Below are 24,141 nucleotides of genomic sequence, written 5' to 3'. Positions count from 1 at the left end.
CGCCCCTCTCCCCTTCCTGCGTCCGTACGCCTCGTTGCCCATACGTCGCCTCAGGTCGAGGACGAGTCCAGTGGGCGAGGACGGGTTCACAGGGGTCCATGGTAGCAACCGGACAGGACAGAGAAAAATTGGATCATCTCCTAATCAGTCTATTATGCTTTGGCAATTTAAGCCTGGAATTAAAGCAGGTTTTACAAAGGGCAGGTTCACATGGAGGAAAGAGAAATTTGATTATGCACATCCAGAATTGCTTCACAGTCCACATTACCATTTTACCTTTAGTATATTATCAATAACATCTTTCGATCCAACCCTCATCTCAGAGAAATTCTAGTGAAGCTGTGTTTTTACTCTTTAATAACACGGTGACTGGAGACACGCGGTTCATATCGTGTGGTTAGGTTTTGGCAGCAAAAGCGGTTTAAGGTAGACATAGTTAAATGTCAATGAGGAAAATGCATTGTCTCATTTTAGACCACAATCTTTTCTTAACCTTGACTGAGGGCTATAATCATTCTTTAGCTGCATTCATCTGCTAAGAAAACATGAAATACATCACTCAGTTCATGTTATAAATATCAAGGACATTTTGGGACTTGCCAGATATATTAATTAGTCATTTTTAATTGTTATGTTGATGAAAATTGTATTTGTAACAACATGCCATGATCTGCCTGCTGTGTGGCTCACTGTGCCATCTCTTGTTTTATTTTGTAATAAATAAATGCTCTTCCAGTATGTTTCCGACAACCTGTGAGTTAATGACATACTTTGTTGTTATAAAGGTATATTCATTTTGCCTGCCTGCCTTTGTGTGTCTGAATATGAATATTTGTTTTTGCAGGTTTGTAGTATTCAAATGTAAACCCTAAGAGACAAGGTTGTAATATTGAGTGAAGGCTTTGCTTTATAATACTTAGTTCAGGTATTCAGCACTGCACAATAGATATTCACACGTGGGAGCTGCCCAGCCATGGCCACTGAAGGCTTGTGAACAGCTTCTGAGGCTTAGACAGCATTGCTCATTCCCTTTCTCTGGCCAGACTTTTCCCAGCTGCTTCTGGAAATCAAACCAGCACCTTCTTGTTCACAAACCTGTTTTTATTACCTGCCTGGTAGTTTCATATACTCTGTGATCCTAGTCATGTTTGAACCTCTGGCTTCATTAAATACAGGTCTAGTTCGTACTAATGACCTTAGATTTTAAATTCATGTTGAATTGTTTGAGTTGTTGGCTTATCCACTGAGGATAATAATTTGTTTTAGCAGAAACGCAAAACTCTCCTCTGAATAGCAGATATACTCTGGCATTCAGTGTCTATGAGTAAATTCTTGGTTCAACTGCTGAGACTGAAATTACTTTTTATTGTTAACAGCCATGATCATGGTCACTCTTACTTCTTCTTGTCTGCTCTCTGGTTTCCTATAATGTTGTGAGATGCAAATATGTGGACCATGTGGGCAAGGTGAAAAAATATCTGTTTTTCCACAATGGAAGGACAGTATGTAATGTAGTGGAAGGACAGGTTTTTAGTTTGATGTAGAAATAGATCTGGGAATTTAAAGATATTTGTGGGATAGTGGGTCTGATGTTTAACTATTGCATCTTTAAAGTAGTTGTCAAACTATAAAATCAAAGATTGAATTTTCATATCTGCGATAAACTGGAGTTACTGATACAATATACTGTTTTTATAAAAGAAAGCTGTTGTGTGTGTTATTTGTAAGAGATTAATTTCTGAGTAACACTTTTAAATATTTAGTGAAAATATTCTACAACACTACAACATTTATTTGTGAAAATCCAATTTAAAAATGAAAAATACAACAAAAACAGCAACACCTGCTACCATTAGTTAATTTTATTGTTTGAAACCGTCTTTGAAACACATGATGCAATTCAGGAAACAAAGGCAATATACTACTGGATCATAGCACTATATATTTATAGCTGCAGTCTCACACAAGCGGCCGTGCTATCCTGTGAAGTCTCCCTCTGTAATCACATCCCCCATTTGTTATGCTGTATGTGCACAGTAAAACACTCCATTCTTGTTTATTGATTCAAAAAATCCTACTTTGATTTGAACACTAACATGAACACTATGACGACAGAGCATTCATGTCCCCATGTAACAGTGACTGTGGAGAAGAAAAATATGTTTGCAGCAAGGCTACTAAACGTTGGTCAATGTTAGGTTCACCACTTTGGTCCACGATGAAATATCTCAGCTACGACTGAATGTACTGTTATGACATTTTGCACAGACTTTCATTTTATCCAACTGACTCTGGTGATCTCCTGACTTGTTTTCTTGCACCACCATGATGTTGACATTTTACATTTTTCAGACACTGATATCCATGGTCACCAGAGGATGAATCCTGATGATGGTTATCCTCTGATTTTTTTATATCTACCAACACTAATTGGTTGATATTTTCACTACACCTGATTTATAGATTGGCACAATCTATAAAAATCTTGTGGAATGTGAATTATTAAACTATTGGTTTAGTTTGCCATGATACTACACGATATTGCATGAATTGTAACAACTTTGATGATCCCAATGATCTTTTCATCTATGGCCACCAAGTAGTCACGTTTTTATTTGGTTTATGACCAACTATCTGAAAAAAGAATGACAAATTTAGGTTAGAATGCTAATATTTTAAACTGAAGCTGTGAATATGGTGGGGACCTGTCCGGGGTTCGTCCGCCTCTCGTCCAATGTCAGCTTGGATTCCAGCTCCCCTCCGCGGCCCTCAAAGGATAAGATAATGGATGGATGGGTAATTTATACGTTACTCAACATATCAGTAGGATGGTAGTTAAGGAAGGAGGACACCAGCATAATGTCCATGCCCCATGACTCAGGGACACGCACAATAATGTAAGACATGTATGTCTAAGTCAAGTGTTGGCAGTGAAGCAGTTGGCAGATATTTTGGCAGCTAACAATCGTTTTCACATGTTTGTCTTTTCAGTGAGTGCTACAGCACTACATCAGGTGAATATACCAAGTATCTACTTTTGTAACAGTAATAGTTACAAGCACATCAAAATATACTAAAAGTCACGTTGTTGTTTAAGAAGCTGTTGCCTGGAGGCTTCAACACATATTTGTACAGTAACAAGAATGACTTCCTATATCTGTCCCAGACTTTCTTTGGGCAAATTACGCAAATGAGCAGCCCTCTCTCTCTGTTGGAGCAACACTTAACTAATTTCTGTTTCAAAACAACCCGATGAACATTGTGTAATTTACAGTATAATATGGGATCTGTTCACAGAGGTATAATCAGGCTGATTTATCTCTTTCCACTGAGCATATTAATGTTCATTAATCAAACCAAACATAATCCCAGCTGGCTTTGAGTTCTTAATGTCAACTGGGTTCCTCTATTATAGCCTGTAGAGAAGTGGGGAATTCTAATTATTCTTCAAGTTAACGGGCTCACCTTGAGGATTTCAATTTGGTCGGCGGAACCTCTTTTTGGATTGAGGTCAACTCTGAGCCAATTTCTTCTTTAACAGTGGACAGCTGATTAAGTATTTCTAGGTTTAATCAATCTTTGTACAACTTCTTTTGTGAAAAGGTTTCAGTCATTTCCTGCAAAAATTACTTTTTTGCTGAGTCATGTTCAGTGTCAATGAGTGAATCATGTCTTGAGTCACAGGTGCAGCTTAGATCTAACATGGCAGGTTGTTGTCTGTGATCTTACAGCTGACTTTGCTGACTCTGGTCAGATTTGTTCTGATTTGAACTTGACCATAAGCTCTTTGTACTCCGTCAGTAAGAGTTGGACAGATGTCAGCAGGGTTTGTGATGCCCATGCCTTAGGCCTCAAGCTCCCTTCAAACAGACTCTCTGGTTAAATGGAATTGTCAATGATGGCTTTCTCAGATACATTTTGAACCTTAATGTTTATTAAGCTATAGCTAGTTCTAGGGATGGCAATGACCTTCTGCTCTATAGAGCCACCTTCAGTGCAGTTACTGGATTTACTTTGTATGAACATGAATGGTTTTATCACAGGATGAATCATACTGACATTGAAGATCCTTTTGAAGGTAAAAAAAATGAAAATTCACTCATTATCTACTCACTTACCCCTGAAACTCCAAAAGTGTTTTGTGGACTCAAACACTTCACCTGCCCGTCCATCGGCATAGTGTTGAGTAGATCTTAATTTTTCGTTGAACTATCCCTTTAATTTCCCCTTTGCATTACCAAAACCTTTGTGTGATTACTCCATCCAGTATCACAGTGCACTACCCTGCCAAGAGATTAAAGTTCTACATTGATTTTGATCAGTTCGAATTCAGAGAGGCGATGAATCAGATCACAGTAAATAAAATATGATTGTAACGTTAAAGACATTTACACTAAATGAATGTTTTCATTGGTTTTGAATACTGAGATATGTACACCTCGCTTCTCTGTGAATTCAATGAGGTATCAGTTTGAAGTGCTGTAGTGAAGGCTAATTGAGATACATTAACCCAGTGTAAGGGTTTCGTAGTGTCAATTTATAAGCTTGTTAATGTTGACTAGACTGTATACAAAGATGGACAGCATGACAGCTCCCCAAAAGTGAAGCCAAAGCATCTCGATCGCCACCTGGTGGCTGGCTGCAGTAAAGGTTATAAATCCCGCCTCCTCTATATGAATGGATAGCAAATGGACTAAAAGTAATCACACACATTTATAACAAAGATGTTTTCTCTCTGGAGATGTTGTTTTTCCCTGGTAAGTTTGGTTTTTATTTTGTACTATAAAAATTGTGTGGAACGTCAGCTGAGACTGACTCGTGATTGGTGGAGCACGTGTATCGATTGTACCTCGCTACCATGCCTCCATCCCCTGATCACTACCGCACACACACACACACAGAGAAACACACACCTTTTTCTCTCTTTTTTAAATCCCTGTACCTACAGTACACAGTCTCATTGAGAACTGATTATGGCTTAGTGACATTTTCCATTTAAGGCATCTACAGAGTGTGAGTCACTGTTATAGTATTAACACAGTGAGTGTAGCTGTAATTTGGCAAAGGTAATTGTTTGTGACATTTCAAGACAGGCATACAATGCAAGATTGACACTCAATATATAGCAACACATCAGCAGGCCAGTATGACAGCATGACACTGATTATACACACAGTACAAGGTACTTAATCGTTGCAGTGCAGCAGACATAGAAAATTATATTTTTGGAGCAGTGTATTAGTCAGGGTCACGAGTACAAGCTGTTTCAACAGAGCAGAACGCGAGGAAGCTGCTGAGCATAGCGCAAAACAAAGTGACAAGACTGTGCTGGTGTCACAGATGTGCAAACTACCTGCAATTGTGGCTTTCAGCTTGTGGAAGCTAAAAGTGGCTGTGTGTGTGTTTCACTGTAACTGTGCTGTCGACAAGCTTGCTGGTGTCGAGTGTGACCTCTGAGCGCACTGAGAGCAGAGGCCAGAGACTGCAAGTGTCGTCGTTGCTGTCCAGTGCGAAGCTGGGCTCCCACTAATTTTTTAGCTAATACCAAAGTGCTCGCTGTGTAGCCTGATAACCCAGCTCCAGCACCATCAAAGCAAACAACACCAGTTGCTGCCACCACTTTGTAGTGCTCAAGCCCACTTAATGAGGCCTGTCAGGAGAATTCTGTAACGGCAACGACCCATCAGCTGTTAGCTTGTTTTATGTCTTAAGTGGAGCAGTGAATCAGTGCAGGCTGCTCGGAGCAAGGAAGTAAGCCCCAAAAGCCTGAATGGTTGCAAAATTTAAAAATCCAAGATAGGATAATAGAAAATTGATTGATTTTCCCTCAGCGGTTTATTCAGCAATCTTTTCATTTCCACAGGGAACAGGTATCAATACTGGAACTCCTATCAAATTCAATTGTTATCTTTATTTTAACCTTGTATGGTTGTTATAATGTAACATATACTGTACACACAGTCTTTAAATCACACCCGCACACTCTTGCTCCGTGGTGTCTTCACATCTCAACTTTTGTTTTGCTACAGCACATTCAGATGGAAAGCCTGCAGAGCTCAGCAAATAACCTTAATCTTGTCAAACGGCTTTTCGTCACCACATCTTGAGATGTAATTAAATGGGGTTTCAGACTTTCCTGGGACGGATTCTCTTTGCTCAAAGGTTGCACAAAGACCAGCCTCTTGATTCAAACTGCGGAAATGAAAACTCAATTACAGCCGACTTCACAGCAACGGACACACAGTGAGGAGCGTGGCAGTGGCAAACAAAAATCCAACAAACAGAAAGGTCGCTTGTTTGAGCAGCAACAGCTACTTTACATCCATCAACAGTCATGTGTTCTGCCAAAATGCCCTTTAACAAAACGCTGTCTTCTTCCTAACAGTGCACACTGAGTGCTAGATTAACATTACCAAACATCCACCTCATATGAGCACACTTTTGGCACCAAGCCCCTGTATATTGTCATATTTCAGCATTTAAAAGTTGACTTACCTTATTGTCTTACCAAATTGGCACAATCCCTCAGGTTTCCCATTTCCACCTTTGTATTTGGCTTCAATAATCCCTCCCTTGGTTCCGTCCAGCTTCCCTGTTCCTTTCACGAAAAACTCCCCCCCACCTTGTAACATAATGCTGATACTGCCAGGCCTCACGGTACGGACGGTGTTAGCCAGGTTACGAAAAGAGCCTTTTGTTTGCCACTCATAGCATTTGGAGTTCTGCCGAGAAATTGTTTTTTGTCTCATCAGACCAGACAATCTTTTCCTCATGCTCCAAGAGTCGCTGTCATATGCCTTTAACTCAAAGTGACTTTCATCTAGCCACTCTCCCATGAAGCCCTGATTGATGGAGCGCTGCTGAGATGGTCAGAATGGTTTTATAGCCTTGCCTTGATCTCTGCCTCGACAAAGTTTTATTGCAAAGGTCCACTGACAGTTGATTGGTATGTTTTTGTCCGACATGCAGTCACAATTGCGCAACCTTATATACACAGGTGTGTGCGCAATTATTTCAGTTTGGCAAAGTTCTAGACACATTTCTAGGACAGGATGCACCTGAGATAAATTGAGTGAGTCAAAGCAAAGGTTCCGAATATTACAGAGCCCTTGAGTCCCAAACAGTGATATTTCATCTTGTGCGTACAAGAGTGTTAGATAATTTACAAAAAAACATTTTTTCTCTAACGACTTCAGAACTCGACTAACTAACTAAGCTTTATTTTCACCTTGTAATGTCATTTAATGGAATTTGTGTTGCTTTGAAAAGCTATAAAAGCAACTTACCCTTGCTTTCTTAAAAAAACTAAAAACATTTAATTTAAGTTTTAAACTTTTAACATATTCAAAAATTTAATGCATTTAAAATTCAATCTACAACACAGTTAAGTGGGTTGGAGTCCCCGTCTGAAGCCACTGAGTGCCATGTGCTCTGCTCAGTGCTCTTAGACAGAATGTACAACTTTTTTACCAGCCAGAGACCTATTCCACAATCTGACCTATCTGACAAATTAATCACAGAAAATAGTCTTCCATTTCAGTCTCGGCTAGAGAAGGGAACTCAGAGTAATGGGAATGTGTTTCCCAATGGCAATAAAATTGCCATAAGATTTTTTTTAAATGCTGAGTTCCCCTTCCCTAAACCTTGGGTCCCTGTTCATCTGAATCGAATTTGATAGCCATTTTGAGTATACTCTATACCAGGGGTCACCAACTGGCGGACTCCGGTCCAAATCCGGACCGCGAGAGGTTTCCATCCGGACCGCGACTCTCCATTAAAAAAAAAAAAGGATAAATACATCGGCGGCCTTGTTTGACTTTTAAGAGACTTTCAATCAGGCATAACGACGCCAGCCCAGTGGAGCCGCTTGAGTCCTATGTGTTGTTATCACATACTGTGTAGCCGGGTTGCTAGGTAGAGAGAAGCACGCAGACGGAGATGAAGGCGAAATATGGCGTTATCAAAAGTTAGGGAAAGTTGACGTTTAAAACCGAGTCTTCCGAGCAGAGTGGACAGAAAAGTATGTTTTTTTTTCTTTCTGCAGTGAGCTCAACAAGACCGGTGCATCTCATTTGCTCTGAGTCTGTTGCGGTTGTCAAAAGCGGCAATTTAAAACGCTATTATTAAACCAAACACAGACACTTTGAAGACTCCTACCTGCAGCAGTCCAAGCTAAGGACGCGGAAAATAAATGAGCTCAAAGCCCAGTGTGAGCGATCTACGCGGGTCCTCTCTCATTCCCTCTAGCGGACATACGAGTGTTCGCTGAGAATACGGTGGATTTTGGGACAACATAAAAAGCCCTTTACAGATGGGAGCATCGCTTCTGACCCCATTCTTGTTCTTTTTTTCTAAGAAGTTTTTGCTTCAATCTTTAAGTGGTTGTTAAGCTCAGTTCAACTTAAAGCACTCTATATGTTTGTCTTTGAGGATGTTACGTCGTTATGGTTAAATGGAATGTAGGCCTATATGCAAATTCCAAGACAAAATGTTTATTGCACTTTGTTTCATGTTTGTCCAGAATAGGCATTGTATTTTTGCCAGTTTGTGTTTGATTTTGTATTGTTACAAAAGCAACCTTGTGCAATAAAAATGTTAATTAAGCTGATTTAGTCAGAGCCCATATTTGTATGTCTCTAATTATCCGGACCCCAGAAGGGGAGGAGGGTTGATGTCTGGACCTCTTGCAATTTTAGCTGAAGACCCCTGCTCTATACTGTCAAATTTATTCATTTTGTATTGGATTGTCTCCACCCTGGCGGGGATGAATATGAATATATGCTACAAAATGTGATTATTTTAAGGATGGTTCCCATGGTTTTAATTTTTAATGCCTACCTAACCAAGAGGGATAGAGGAAATTGTTTATTTATTCATTTAAGTGGTTAAGGTTAGCGACAATATTTTAATGCATGCACATAATTCATATTTTTCTGGCATCTGTCCTCGCTTCAGCTGTGCATGCCTGTGGGAAAAGGGCGACTTGGGCCTGACTGAGTGAGCTTCTTATTCAAATCTCTGCAGTGAAGAAAACCACTGTCTGTTTCAATCCAGAGCTGTAATTGACATGCATCATTTTTGCTTATCAAATGCACTGTTGCAGTTACATAACATTTTATATAAGTCATCCCATTTTATTAAAGTAAATTTAGAGTGAAAGTTTTCAGTATATCAGTAAGACTTACAAGGTTAGAAAACAATAAAGAAGTACATATTAGACCATACATTTCTATCTTAAAGATGGTGTTAGTGATTCTGGGGAGCGACCGTTGTTATTTGAAAATGAATTCACCTACACTGATGTAATATTGCCTCTGTACCACTGGCGTGTACGACTGGTTGCTGCCCGCTGGGTGGACCTTACAAACTGGTGTGTGGTCGCCCCGGCTGGCATCCCAGTCTGGAAGCAACTCCAAGGTGGTTTCTCCTCCATTGAAATGGTTTGCCGATGTGCGCAAGGATCTTATTTCATTATCTCCTTTGGATTAGCTGTAGTCTGTGTTGCCTCAGCACTTTGTTAGCATTTCCAGTGGTATACGTTATCTGAGGCCACGTTTTTCAGGTCGTCCTCCCATCCCTCGATAGTAGAGGGCTGAGGGATGATACATTATCTTGTTTGAGATGTAAGAGGTGATGTTTTTCCAAATGTTTGTTAAAAAATTGCTCTTAGTTAAAGGACATATACCCTGTTGCTGATTGACTGGAACAATGTTGTGCTCTTCCGGTCCAGCTTTCTCTCTTTCCCAAATACAGAGGCAGAGCTGTGTATTTAAACCAGAATTTTTTTCCAGCGCAAAACACAGAACCTACTGTTGGCTGACCGTAAGGAGATATGAGCAGAGTTAGACAAAAGCTGCATAGAATTATTACCGCTTACCACCTTACCAACTTTAAGCAAAACCACAATGTTAAACTCTAATAAGAAGGTAATTGCAGAGTGGAACTGAGCTTCATTGAAGACAAAGAGGGAAGATGTTCTATTATGTCCCCTCGGTTCATTGGCTCAGGCGTGTGCAAAGTCATTGTTCCCTTTTCAGTTAAACATCAGCCTGGAACCTTTGTCGCATCCTCTCCCATCTCTTCATCATCTTCCTCAATGTGAGCCTACGGAAAAAGAAAAAGTAGCATTAAATAATCTTTTGATGATGTTGCCCTGGGGAACGACTCTTTAAAATCTGCTTTTAAACATCAGGTTCTGTATGTTGTGGGTGGTGCAGTGAACACAAACTTTCATGTGAAAGAAATGTAATATTCTTGGATTTCAGATTCAACGTGCTATGCAAAAAATATTAACGTAAAAATGTGAAAGGATAAAATGAAGCCTGAAACTCAACCACTTTAATAAATCAAACAGGACTTAACCAAAATAGTTAAATCAGAAGAGACATTAATTGAAAAATGAACAAAACGTATTACCCAGCACAAAGTGATGTGATGTAAATGAGAGTCCAATTGGCGCTTGTGACCCCTTGTGATGTCAGCTTTAAAGGAGATGAAGCCTTATGCAGTAAAGGAAAAAAAAACTGGGGTCTAGACACTGGTGGTGGTTGATGGGATCTAGAGAATCATGAGGATCTAAATGAGATGAGTGACTCAGCTGAACTGGACCAGGACACTGGATATGAAAACAGGAGAGTCGCAGCGAATCAGTTTGGCAGCAATAATGTAATTGGTTGATTGAGATTATGGTCAAATCTGATTGGATTACTGTAAACACCCAACACTCAGCGGGGTAGAAGAGGTGGGGAGAGTGAGAGAGAATTGTGAATGAACCCTAACCATAGCCCATTGAGAAGGTCCTCCTGACTAAACTCCTGCTACGCTTCATTTCTACTTTAAAATGTTGTATAGAATGAGAGTTACAATCAACCTGTTTTGCTTTTTTACATTTTGTCTATTTCACTGCACATTTCCCACGTCATTGATGTATTAATGTTAATCTTCAGAGGTGGAGGAGGTACTCAAACATCTGACTTCAGTAAAAATACAAATAAAAAGACCAAAATCTTCTGAAGGGAAAGTGACACATTAACTTCTCTACTTCAGTAAAAGAAAGTAAATATTTGCTTTGAAATACATTTAAAGTATTAAAGTAAAAGTACTTGCAGAGGGTAGCAACAGTTTATTACATCATTATGGCAGAGTCTCGGTCTCCATGAATCCATGTCAGCTGATTCTTCACCAGTGATGTGGCTGGAGGAGGCGGGGTCTAATGTTACCTGCCCACTCTAATTGGATCAGTCAATCAATTCCCCTCTCGTTATTAATTACTTTAAGAAATATTAACTTAACATTAAATATGTCCTGCAGTTGAAAGTACAGATATTTGCTGATATATGTAGTGTAGTAAAAGTGAAAAGTAAATAAATCTACTTAAGTGAAGAACAGATACATAAAAAATGTACTTAAGTACAGTAACAAAGTTAATGTACTTTTTTTACATCCCACTACTGCACAGTATGTATAAGTATTTTGTGGTATTTTGGGGGGATATACTCAGTGATGAGCCATACATTATATTTGAAGGTAAAGGAATACCAGACCTGAGTAACCTATAAACGTCAATATGGCAGTGAAAGTGTCCTTTGCACTTGTTGCATGTTTGTAGTGTAGCTCATTAAATGATCAGTGTGTGAAACTCTGTTTGAAGCTTTGGTATTTCAGGCAGAAAACGGCATCTTCACACAGATTTGAGCATAGATACACGTAGGAGCTCGCTGTATCCTGGCAACAGCTTTTTAAGAGGCATCCTAAGACAAAAAAGAATCACAACTAATAAGCATATCAGTAAGCAGCTAGCCAAGCTGAATTTTAGTTTGTTATTTCAATTTAGTTTTTAATTAAATCCCTGACAAAAGATGAAGTGCACTGACAGAGGATCCATTGTAGGCGTCTCGGTTTTCTCAGCTGTATTTTTACGATAAAAAAAAATACTTACACATTAAAACCTGCAGGGATTGACAGACAGTTTTTATAAGACTATTTTCTAACAGCAGTCATGTATTTTTCACCGTCCTTTATGTATGGAAGTGATGGATGTGGCAGCAAACATTAATCACGTCACTTTTATAAGGGGTCCAGTGTTCACACATGGAGTCTGAATGACAGAAGAAGAAATGTAAAAGTTTCTTATAGATACAAAATACTGACATTTAGTATGGGGTGGCACGGTGGTGCAGTGGATAGCACTATCGATTGACAGCAAGAAGGTTCCCAATCAGCTGGGGCATTTCAATGTGGAGTTTGCATGTTCTCCCCGTGTTTGCGTGTGTTCTCTCCAGGTTTCTCCTTCTTCCTCCCTCAGTCCAAAGACATGCAGATTAGAGTTCAGTTAAATGGAGATGGAAAGTGTACGCATGAGAGTGAATGGATGTTTGTCTCTGTATGTCAGCCCTGTGATATGCTTGCGACCTGTACAGGGATGAAGATAATGCATGGATGGACATTTAACACAGAGAAATAGACACAAATTTGCATCATCTCCAAATGGCTTGCAGTCACATTATTCCCATGATTAAAGAACAAATGACCATAATCAGATTCTATGCAAATGGGGATAATGTTTTTTTTTTCTCTCATTCCAAAGTTTAGCGCAGTATTGATTACATTACATGTGTGTGACTGGTGACGCTGATCCACATGAATGCTCCGCGTACTGTCTGAGTAAATGTGAAGAAAGGTCACTGGATGCATAGATCCAGGGGACATTTTAGTCTCAATGCATTGCACATCTACATGAGAGCGGCTGCATCATGTAAAGGATGTCATAAATATCATATACATACAAATAAATAACAATAAATATATATATACTGTATATAGATATATCTCCACTATACAGAGAATAATTCGGTTTCACTGCAATCACATTTGAAACTATTATATTGTGTTTTTCCCACATACAACCGTAGTTCAGATACAGGTCAATATCCATAATTGGTGAAATGCATCATGTTCCTTTTTTAGGGACTCTCAGTGCTGCAGAGCGACGGACTCTCATCCTTTTTTTCTTCATTCTTGCATCTTTTATAACAACACATTCTCATTCTCAACTCGTCACACACACTCTCTTGGTCAAGACCTCACTTTTGAATGCACTGAATATCCCCTTTTGCATCATTTGTCATTGTTCAGAGGTAAAGTAAAAAAAAAAAAAACTCCTACATGTCTTGACTACATAAGACGGATACCAGAATCGGAAAAGCCTCAGATACTGCAGAAAATGCCAGGATGGGCATCGGCAAGATTGCAAATCAACGTTCCGATACCACATCTTGTAAGTACAGTTGTGCTGTATTGGCGCTGGGAGAGAAAAAATGTATCTTATCTTATATTAACTTATCTCATCACTTTGTTACTCTGTATTGGCCGAATTGCAAAGTCCAGGTATCGGAATCGGGAAGGAAAAATGATATTTGAACCGAAAAATCCCTTCTATCTTTTTTTTTCACAACCTGTGTCCATTGAAACATTGGATTGAAGAACATGGTCGCGCGAGGATAATACATTGCTTCATTCTTGCAGAGTGCCCGGTAAGCCCCGGCTCCCTCGGGACTTGAGCATGTGTGATGTGGTGTGCACTCTGAGTGATATTGACGTACATTGTCAACATACACCTTTCACATTGTGCAAAGGGCACAGAGCTTTTCTCAGCCTGTGGGTCTCAATAGGAAGCAGTTCGTTCTCTGCTCGCACTGAAAGCAGGAGCCCATAAAACCTCCTAACAGCTATTTGAATTTAGGAATTATGGGAGCAGTATTTCCACATTGGTTCCAATTTAGGTACAGATATAATAAAACTACTCTTATCAATGACTGGCATCCAACTCAGCCTAAGCAAAAATCTAAGTGCAATCATGGAGTATATTTATCTTGCATTTGTATCAGATGCAACTTTCATTTCATTCTGAAGCCATTTACCTCCATTAGATGAGACAGTAGTGCCTTTTAAATCTAATGTTAATGTCTCTGTGGGAAGATGACCAGTGTGGCCTTTAAAACTTATAGGAGAAACAACTCAGAAACAACATCCAGGTGTGAATCATGTGTATTGTACAAAAAACTGGCCCCTTGTCGCACATGTTACAAAAAATACGTACAAAAAAAATGACAAAATAACAATAGTTAACAACTGAACAAAACTTAACTCATAATAAAGCAAACAAAATTAACATCACATGCACATGGCTAAACTCTGACGTCCTCTGCCCCTGAAAGTCAACTGCTTATATAGCCCCTCCCATCAGCAGAGGCCGATGCAGACTACACCATCCTCACTAGATTGAGGATGGTGAAACCCTATATACACCAAAGAAAAATGGTGTGTTCTCACCCACTTTGTCACAGTCTCAACAAAGTAGTTCCCATTACAACATCAGAAGAAAAGATTGGTGCAGTGGCCACTGCTCCACTCCACTGTAACCACAGTACAGTGATTGTCCAACCATCCATAAGTCTATATAGAAGAACACCATGAATATAACATTTCAGTCACAGGGGGATTAGTGGACACGTTCACTGAAAATAATGTAAAATGAATTTACATCACAGAGAAAACATGCCACTGACCTCATGAATTATTGGTGGGAGGCATTTTAAAACCACTCTTAATGCACCTTAAAACCGGCCAACCCACTGTGGACCTGTGGGTTTCTGTCTGTCTCTGTAATGTTTATTGACTGGAGCTAAACCTCATGTGCCCTGCACAGGGCCCCTTTGCAAGTCGTACCAGAAATATGCTGCTCTACTCAGTTTGATTGTGATGTATTGGAGCTGCCAACTCTCATCACCAGAAAGATGTGTGCCGTGCAGGAGTTCTTGAAATGCACCATGCCTTATACAGTAATTTCACAGCAGGAGGAGATGCAATATTTACAACCTGGTTTGTAACTGAAATCTATGGACCGTGGATAACGCTTTTAATATCATTGTCTTACTTGATCTGAATGAAAAATAAAAATGTGGAAAAAGTCTCAAGTTCCATTCTACATCAATTATCCAGTATCTAAATAGTAAATTGAACTGATCTTTCACTGGTAGAAACATTAGCTGGTAACTTATGTGTTAAGTAATCAAATCATCCACGTGTTTTATGTTCTGCAGTGCTCCTCAGAGTTTGGCCTAAAACTAATTTTTTATAGTGATTTTAAACAGAGGATAAAGTTTTATATTTTATCCTCTCAAATTCCTACCATCAAGTCAGCCCATATTCACAAATCACAATCTGCCTCATAGGGCGTTTAACAATCTATACAAGGTGCAACATCCTCTGTCCTTAACCCTTAAATAGAGACAAAAAACATACCTATTAACAGGGGACACACCATAAACCTCGGAGTCAGAAGTGAGGAATCCCTCACCCAGGACAGACACAAGTGCAAAAGATTTCACGTGTAACAGAACTCATCAACAAAATAACCGTATTGTAAATGTTAATGTGAAAAGACAGTGTCTAACATAAATTGAAATGGCTGACATTTTAGAAAACAACACCATTTATTTTTTGTACATGAAAAAGCTACTCAAAAACACTAATATTGGACACATATTAGATCAGGCAACAATCTATTGCCATGGAAGTGGTGGAATTCATTTAAAACCAAACATTTAGTTTGGAATACAAGGAAGAATTGTATTTTAATAATGCGCTGATGACAAATTACAGAACCAAGTTCTAGCCCAGCACCTGAAACTTCTTTCTATCTCTACACAGAATGCATGTGTGAGCTAATTTAAATATTTTGTCAAGTTATATTATGATTCTTATGTATATTTTTCTTACTGAATTCTCATCAGTAGTGCTTGCATGCCTCTTTGATTAATTTTGGAACATCTAGAGAGCCGAGCCTTTTCTGCCTAATTCAGCTCTAATACGTTGTTGTCACTGATGGTCCAAACTCTTTTGACATTTAAGGGTTTCTGACAGAATTGTGTTATTTTCAGTTGCTTTCATTATCTCGCTGGAGCAGCCCACGCTTTACGGCACTAATGTGTTGGATGCTGCTGTCATTTTAAAGACGTGGAAATGTTGAACACGTTATTGTGTGCATGAATTGGAGAGAAAAGTTGTGCAGAAGACTAAAAGAATAACAATTTATTGCTAAATCGGCCAGTGAGCTGGACTATTTTAAGAAAATAAACCCTCACATACCTGTCTGACCATTAGCCTCAAGCTAAGATAACCTCTCCCTGTTATGGAAATAACATGTCATTTTTTAATTCCCACATAATTGCATTACCGGTTTTGGTTTGAGTTTTAGAGACAAAGTCCACAACAAAGATCTGGGAATAGATTCAATCACATGTCAGTGTCTTTTTTTATTTAGGTCAGTGCATCACTCCAAACGAAAACCCAAATACTTCATCTTATGCAACCACTAAACAGACCAATTGTGTTACAACAGCAAAAGAGAAAAAAAAAGTGTCTCAGAGGACTGTGGTTTTGGTCTTGCTTGTATATTAGTTATGGACTATGCCACCTACATTTTCCAACACAACACTAACTCTATTTGAACTTCCAAGGTCCCACTGTGCTCAAACGAATGGCAACATGACAAGAACCGAAAAGAGAGAATTTCCCTCTATGTCCAGATTTGTTACTGTTAATCACATGTTGCTTGGTAACATCTGCGAGAGCAAAGGGTCTATCAATTGTATTGTAATTAGTATGATGGTGTTCAGAGGTTCAATCATTTCATGGAGCGCTGTGAGCAGGATTTCACTCAGGGGCAGAACACAAGGGGGACAGCTTTGTAGATACCTCAGGATTAACAGGGTACAGTATATGTACTGAGTGCTCTCTCCCTAATAATGATGGCGTTCTCTAATTACATTTCTCTTAATCGCTATTTTCAACAAACAGGATTTAGACACTTATCGTGTGATCCTGTCTCTCTGGCTAGACAAATAAATTCAGAAATAATTTAAAAGGTACATATGGGAATCGCTTTCCTTTCAAGAATCACAAGGGATTTTACCATCAGATGTTCTTTTGTGCTGCACTGAAATAAAAAGTGAATCAAATAAAAATATAACAGCAAGGTTTCATATAGTTAACAAAGCAGAGAAATCATCTACTACATGTGAAGAATATGGTCTGACCTCCCCCATGGCAATCCGCAGAACCCTTTGACAATTAAAAAAATAGCTGAGGAAAAATGAGTGGGATCAGCACAGATTCAGCACTATTGATTTGTACAGTCTGTGTGTTTACCCATGTGGAGGACTTGGGTGGGAACACGGTCAGAGCTCGAGGCATAAATCCTGAGCAGGTCAAGGTTGAGCGGATTTGCCTGAATGAGCCGAAGGAACCTTTTCCAGAAGACAGAGGGTTCATGAGTTCTCCGGTGCATCCAGTGAAAACTTTGGAGAAATTAGGCCAAGGTGACGAGGAAAGACTTTGAGGGAAATTTGAGGCCACATCACATTTCTATGGCCACATTTTATGCCTTCATTTGCAGATTGAGAATCAGTTTCATCAGCCAGCCTTACATTTCTGTAGGCATACAGCTAATGCAGCTAATCCACATTCCTAGATTAATATGATTTATTGCTGGGCCTCTTTTACGCATTGAATTAAGGCCAATGTCAGGGACTAAGCAGCAGGGAACAGGAGATTTGGTTGAAAAATTAAAATAATTTTACTAAACAACAAAATATATAATCATGATAACTAACTAACTAACTTTTCATATTCCCAAACCACAAACCCCCTCACAGGGCTTTTAACAATCTGTACAAGGTGCGACGCCTGCTGGGTGTTGCTGAGTACTTGTTTTATATATATATTCAAAACATTCATGAGAAAACACAATGTCTAACATTAATGAAGAGGTGTATCAATGTCAAAAGTGTTAATGTAAAAAGAGCCAGGGCAGTAAATATTAGGAATTCCTCCTCAGGTTGCACCACCATTGCACCATCCGTGTCTAAGTATGTTAAAGCATAAAAGCTGCCTATCATCTCCCTTCTACATGTCCTTCTTTCAAAAGTGAGGTGCATTTCATAGCAGATATGAACAGTGCATATTATAGATTTGGGTTTCTCAGGTGACCTTCCTCCACATTTAGCTTTTAATTAGAGCTGTGCGTTGCTGGTTAGATCCGATGGACCATTACTAAAAAGAGCCCATTCGGTTTAATTATATGAGTTTTAAATGGTAATGAAAGCATTACACAATACAGCCTCACTGTTTGCCAGATGAGCCATTTGTCTGATGTTTCGAGGTCAGGTATATGTTCCTTGCAAATGAAATGAGCTGCAGCTTTTTAGTGCCGTAAGAAAAAGTTTTTTCTAACTACACAGAAACTAAAATGAATAAATAAAAATCCCGTCTGGGGAACAGGTAGAAGCAGCTAGATTTGTTTTTACACCTGCCGCAGTATTACAATCGGTGGTGTCCATCTGTCTTACTGTCACAACCATAACTCAGGCAGTTTTCATCCAATTTGGATTCAATTTTGCAAGCTGATTGGGGAAGGGTCAGGATTACATTATTATTATAACCTTACATATGACTGATTTTGTTCATAAAGATACCTGAATTATTCCTGGGAAAATGGGGAAAATATAAAAAAGATGTGGGGGAAAATCCTTGACCTGCCCCCTGAAGCGAAATTTCTTCATAAATTTCTTGTCTTAGCAAATCATAACTCTTTTTTCCAATCTTCATAAATCTTGGCTCATGTCTTCAGGAGTTGGGAATAGGACTATCAAAACATTTTCAGCCTAACCCATAGGGGGCAACACAAATAAACAATGTGCACAAACCCAGCACTAACCCCTAACCATCACAAAGTTAGGTAGGTATGCTCTGGAGGGAAGTATTAACCAAAATCTGAAATGCCATATTGATTGGTGCAAGTGTTTGGGGCCTGTCACATCTCAATCATAAGCCAAGATGCCTTTGAGCCAGCGCATTAGAACCTGTGTAAAGGTGCCTGTGGCTATAATTTAACATGCTGTGCTATAGCATTGATATTGATAGCTGCTCACAAAATAAATATAGGATTCTCATCAGATCTTCTAATCTCATTTTACTGTGGCATTATCAGTGTGTGTCAATTTTGCTGGCCAGCGTCTCTCATAATTGTCGAGTTATAATTGAATCATTTTCTCAATCAATAACATTCAATTGTGATTAAAAGTTCAAACTTTTGATATCTTAACCTCTTAATGATGCAGATTTTATACTGAATGCATTTCTAGTCCCTCTGGGATTTGAAGGTTTGATTCTTTTTCTTGTTCCATCAAATAGACTTGCATGTAATGTATCTACTCTCTTCTCTGCTGGCCACTGCGCTGCTGTAAGGCCCTTCATATAAATAGAAACTAATCCGTAACCTCATCTGAGAGCTGCGTAGCGGAGCACAGCAGTGCCCTGTGGCAGGTATGGGCTGACATGAAATGGCGAGCATGTGTTGTATTTGAGCATGTCTGATTGTGTTGGAGCTGTCATCACCTGCCCTGCTTAGCTGGTAGCTGTCCTGAGGGCCAGCGTGCCAGGTCACCGTCACACAGCTTTTTCATTTGAGAGCGAGTTGGGAGATGTTTTTTTTGGTGTGGTTGCACTTTTGCAGCCATTACTGTAGGTAGGTATAGTCCCATTTGATTTGTGGCTATTTATTCATTAGGTAATGGAGCCAAAGGAACAGATGTGGTTCGGTCAACCCCCCCTTCAGAAAACAGAGGGATGCATCACCAACAAAGATTATAATTATTATGATAAAATTTACAAACTGAAAACCAGATGCCCGATCAGGTTATCACTTTATCCCTCTGATTATTTCCAGATGAACATTTCAAATAAAAAGGTGTTATCAAAAGTAGGATTATGTTGATCTCTGCATGTGGGATACAATTTGGATACAATTTGTGCATAAATGCTGCACAACTCTGTGGTTTGTTTCAACATTAATGCATTAATGACTCTGATGCAATCATTTGGGTGTAGGTACTGGTGACTTTGTTTGTTATTGCCTTGATTTACATAAAGAATGGAGTCAGCCAGGGGATTGTTTGCATGTACATCACCTTCTCTTTGCTGGGGACCCTTTATATGTGATCGTAGGACCTTTTCTATCAGTAAGCAGCAGTGTGATAAAGCTGACAGGGTTGATGGCTGATATATATTGATTTCAAAGGCTCGTCACTGCAGTGTGGTGAATTAATTTCTCCAAGAGATCACGTCTGTCATAAATACAGACAATAAGCACAGCTTTGAACACGATCCTATACCAGCTCCTATTCTACCCTGATCACATTCCCTTTCATATAATTTCATATTGCTTTTCGTTTGATTATTCAGGCAAATTGGATATGGTTGTGGCAAAGTGGCTCAACAGCGACCCCCCTAAAAGGCAGCAATTCCGTCTGGTTTAACCGATCTTTTACGAAATTCATTACACACGTTTATCATGACCGGACGAAGAAATAAGTCCTGGCACCAATTTGATTGACGCAACAGGAAGTGGGCCATTTTGGATTTTGTGGCCATTATGGCCATTTTACACGTTGTGTATTTTAACAAACTCCTCTTAGAGCTTTCATCAGATCAACTTCAAATTCAATGAGTGTCATCTTAACAGGATGGAGAATAAAAATAACTGAAATTGAGAGTTTTCGTCACACGGTGTGACCGTGGCGTGGCGTCAAATTTTGATGGATCACCATCAAAACACAAGGTTGTTGTATCTCGGACATACATGGTCCATTTGACTCCAAACTGGACATGTATGACAAGAGTCCTGGCCTGATGACATCTACACAGAAATCTTGACATAAAATCACAGCGCCTCCTAATGGCAACAGGAAATATTTGTTTTTTTGCACTGAGCTGTTTCATCAGTCCCCGACAGCCCTCCCCGTGGCTTCATCAGTTATCAAGTTCGCAAGTGATCGGACCCCGACAGTGCTGCTTTGCATCCCTACTTTATTTAGAATCAGTCAAAATTTGAGTGATTTGTTTTTTGCTAGTTTTAGTCAATGGAAAACTATTATGCATGTTGTCTAAACATGTTAAGGCTGCAGCCGTTGCCTTATTTGTTGTACACAGTTACCATGGTTACAGGTGCCCTCATCTGTTGTGAGGTTAGTGGAATAGAACCAGCGGAATAGACGCACTTGAGTGTCCATGTCACCCCAGCCCTGCAGTAACATCACAGACTGAGTCTTCAGATTGCTTTCTCTCCATCGTGCTCATCTACAGCTGTGCCCTCCACTACAGAGCAGGGAACCATTCCGAGGCTGGACTCACTCAGTTGTTCACTAATATAATGTTCAATGTAGGGAGGAGAAGCTTAACTGTGATGTATCTGTAACAATTAGCAAAGAAATGTATATATCTGGCAAACACTTAGAGGAGGATCTATGTGGTTGAAAGGCTTTAACTTAATCATTCCCTCTGAAAGCAACAACGATACAGCCGAGTGAAAGTAATGCCATTGTTACATCAACACTGGCAACATCTGATAATGAGACATTAACTTATTACACACTTTTATTAGCTCCTATGCCGACAACGGCCAGTGGCCACAGGCTTTATGTTTTCAGGTTGTCCATCCAACTCAAGGATGACCCGTTAAGAAATTAAAGGTCAATGGGCAATTTTTTTTCTCATTGAACACCTCAAGAGAACCCTTTCAAATTTGTCACAAACATTAATTTAGACTCACAGATTAACTGAATAGATGTGGGTGGTCATAGGTCAAATGTCAAGGTCATGGTGGCCTCACAAAACATGTTTTTGACCTTGAATATGATGTATCAAATCTGTCTTTAAGGAATTTCTTCAAATTTGGACTAGTTTGACTGTCACAATGACCTCATATTAGTCCAAAAAAATGTATGTTGACTGGAACTGCAGCAGTTGGTGAAGGCATTCAACCACAGGGAACAATTTCTAGTTGTAAATATTGCTGTGCTAACCTGAAGTGTTTTTGTGTGTGCGTTTGTTTTTCTATAGTAGTGCAACAGGTCAATCAGCCAAATTAACTTGTGAACTTATGAGACATTTTTGGGCAGTGAAGGAAATTGTTCAAATGCGTGTCTTATTCCACAGATGCATGCTGGCAGCTGAATGAGCTTTACAACAGTAACTAGTTCAATGGCTGTTTTTTACATTTTCATTTAGTTTTCATATTTTCTTGTAATGTAATGCATTTCTTCATTGTTCTCACTTTTCAACTTTCTTAGTTTTAGTTTTATTTTCTATAGTGAAAACTGCCTTTATTTTGCATTGCAACAATTTCATAATCGAAACTGTATGTTTCAAATGGGCTAAACCATATTTATTTGAGTGGTTTCATGTATATTTGTTGAAGTTAAAAATAACAATTCTTTGATGTTTATTATATATGAACATCAAAGCCAGAAGCTGTTTTATTACACTGACACAGAAGATTTTTTTTTCATAAAATGGAAAAATGTTATGTGATTTTTTGGCACATACATCTGTTTGGAAGTGGAGCACAAAGGCATTGCTTTAAAATGAAGTGTTGTTTGATCATAACGAGATGTTAATGTCACATTGTGACAGTTGCTGAGATTTTTTTTAACCTTTTTATTAATTCAGATGTTACATTGTGGAAGTTTGAGTATTTTTCAGCTTTGCCCTTTGTCATATGTAAACATATTAGTTACACGTCAAGATATCTGGAAAGTATGCACTGCATGGCTGAATGCTAGAATCATCAATATGTTGAGATATATTTACATTTCCTGGGGTTTGAAAATTCTAATTTATGATCTATTTTAGGTGTTGGACCACATCCTTTTCTCATTAGAGAAACAGATTTATAGTTTAATATTTTCCATTTGCCCAATCTAAACAACCACATACGTTGCTCAATACAACCCAAGGAAACACACCAGCTCCAGGCATAGGCCTACAGCATATTTGTCGTTATAGTAACAATAAAGGAATGTGCCGGTGGTGGGTGCACTGTACCGTCACTGTCATGGCAGCAATAATAAACACACAGACCTTCTCAGTCTGTGCCTCACCGGACTCCCTCCTCTTGCTGCTGTCATTATGACTACTATTACGACTAATTTCTCTTCTAACGAGCATGAATCAGAAAATAGTTCACAAATTCAAAGTTGCACAGTTGAGGGAGCCAAATCCAAAAACCAAGAAAAAACATCTTGCTTTCAATCATGTTGTACTGACTGACAGCTGACTTTAAAGATAAAGACAATCTTATGACTCGTTGAGTTGCTTTGTACAGTATTAAGAAATCCTGCACTAAATTGTCCATAGGTTTTTGCTTTGTTTTATAAATACATTTCTATTCCATTCTTTTTCATCAGTCTTAAATCCCACTCTTTCATTCTCACCATTTAATCCTGCTATGCAACCCAGGTTATGGTAATAAGTATAATCAAATGCACTTAACTTGTGGTAATAGTGGGAGGGCAGGACTGTCCATGGATTTCTCACAGCGAGGAGGTTCGTGTGGCACAGTTTCAGGTTAACAATATAAAAGGAGCTGCTGAAACCAGCCACTTGCTTTAGGCTCAGAAAACAGGGACAGTCTTCTCAAATCATGAAAATCAACACTGACATGTATGCATGCTTTTCACACTTTGCTGACTCCGTACACCATTGCCTTCCCTTGCACTGAACCCAAAGGGGGATAAATCCTAACATTATTTTATGCTTCCAAAACTCTCTCTAATATCCAGAAACAACACATTGATGTTTACCTTGACCCAATATCTTGTAAAACACTGAGGCGATGAAACGTCTGGGTGAAAAAAATGGAAATGGTCAAACCTGGTCTAATTCTGTAAAGCAGAACGAAAGGATAACATCTGAGATTTTTCAGCTGCCTGTCTTGCGTAAAATGCTTTCATGACTCTGAATGTGCAGGATGGAAACTGTGCCAACTGCAAAGCACAAAATGGATTTCAGCACAGCAGCTGAAACATGATTTTCTTAGCATTCAGCATCCACTCAATACCTCTAATAAAGGCTCTAATTGTTTATAGACAAACCAATGTAGTGCCATACTGAAGCGGGAGAAAGTAGCAGAGGTGTCATACGTCTCTGGGATTAAGGAACAAGATGGTGATACCACAGGTACGGGCTTTGTACCAGCTCCACGGCCAAAGTCCCTGTAATCCCAGTAAAGAACACCCTCAT

General features: G+C 39.1%; 1 protein-coding gene and 1 long non-coding RNA gene across 2 annotated transcripts in view; one reads left to right on the top strand and one right to left on the bottom strand.

The window, feature by feature from the left end:
* The window catches only part of LOC117757288 (carbohydrate sulfotransferase 8-like), a 173,382-nt gene that overhangs the window by 17,691 nt on the left and 131,550 nt on the right, over positions 1-24,141 (top strand). The window lies entirely within an intron of this gene.
* On the bottom strand, positions 4,115-22,291 carry LOC117757299. The gene is made up of 3 exons (XR_004613082.1): positions 22,281-22,291; positions 16,789-16,794; positions 4,115-4,192 (listed from the first exon to the last, which is right to left on the bottom strand). It is a non-coding gene; the product is annotated as an uncharacterized LOC117757299 (long non-coding RNA).

Source organism: Hippoglossus hippoglossus, chromosome 3, assembly GCF_009819705.1.
Source record: "Hippoglossus hippoglossus isolate fHipHip1 chromosome 3, fHipHip1.pri, whole genome shotgun sequence".
Taxonomy (NCBI): domain Eukaryota; kingdom Metazoa; phylum Chordata; class Actinopteri; order Pleuronectiformes; family Pleuronectidae; genus Hippoglossus; species Hippoglossus hippoglossus.
Note: the sequence above shows the minus strand (reverse complement) of the source record. Positions and strands in the feature narration are given on the sequence as shown.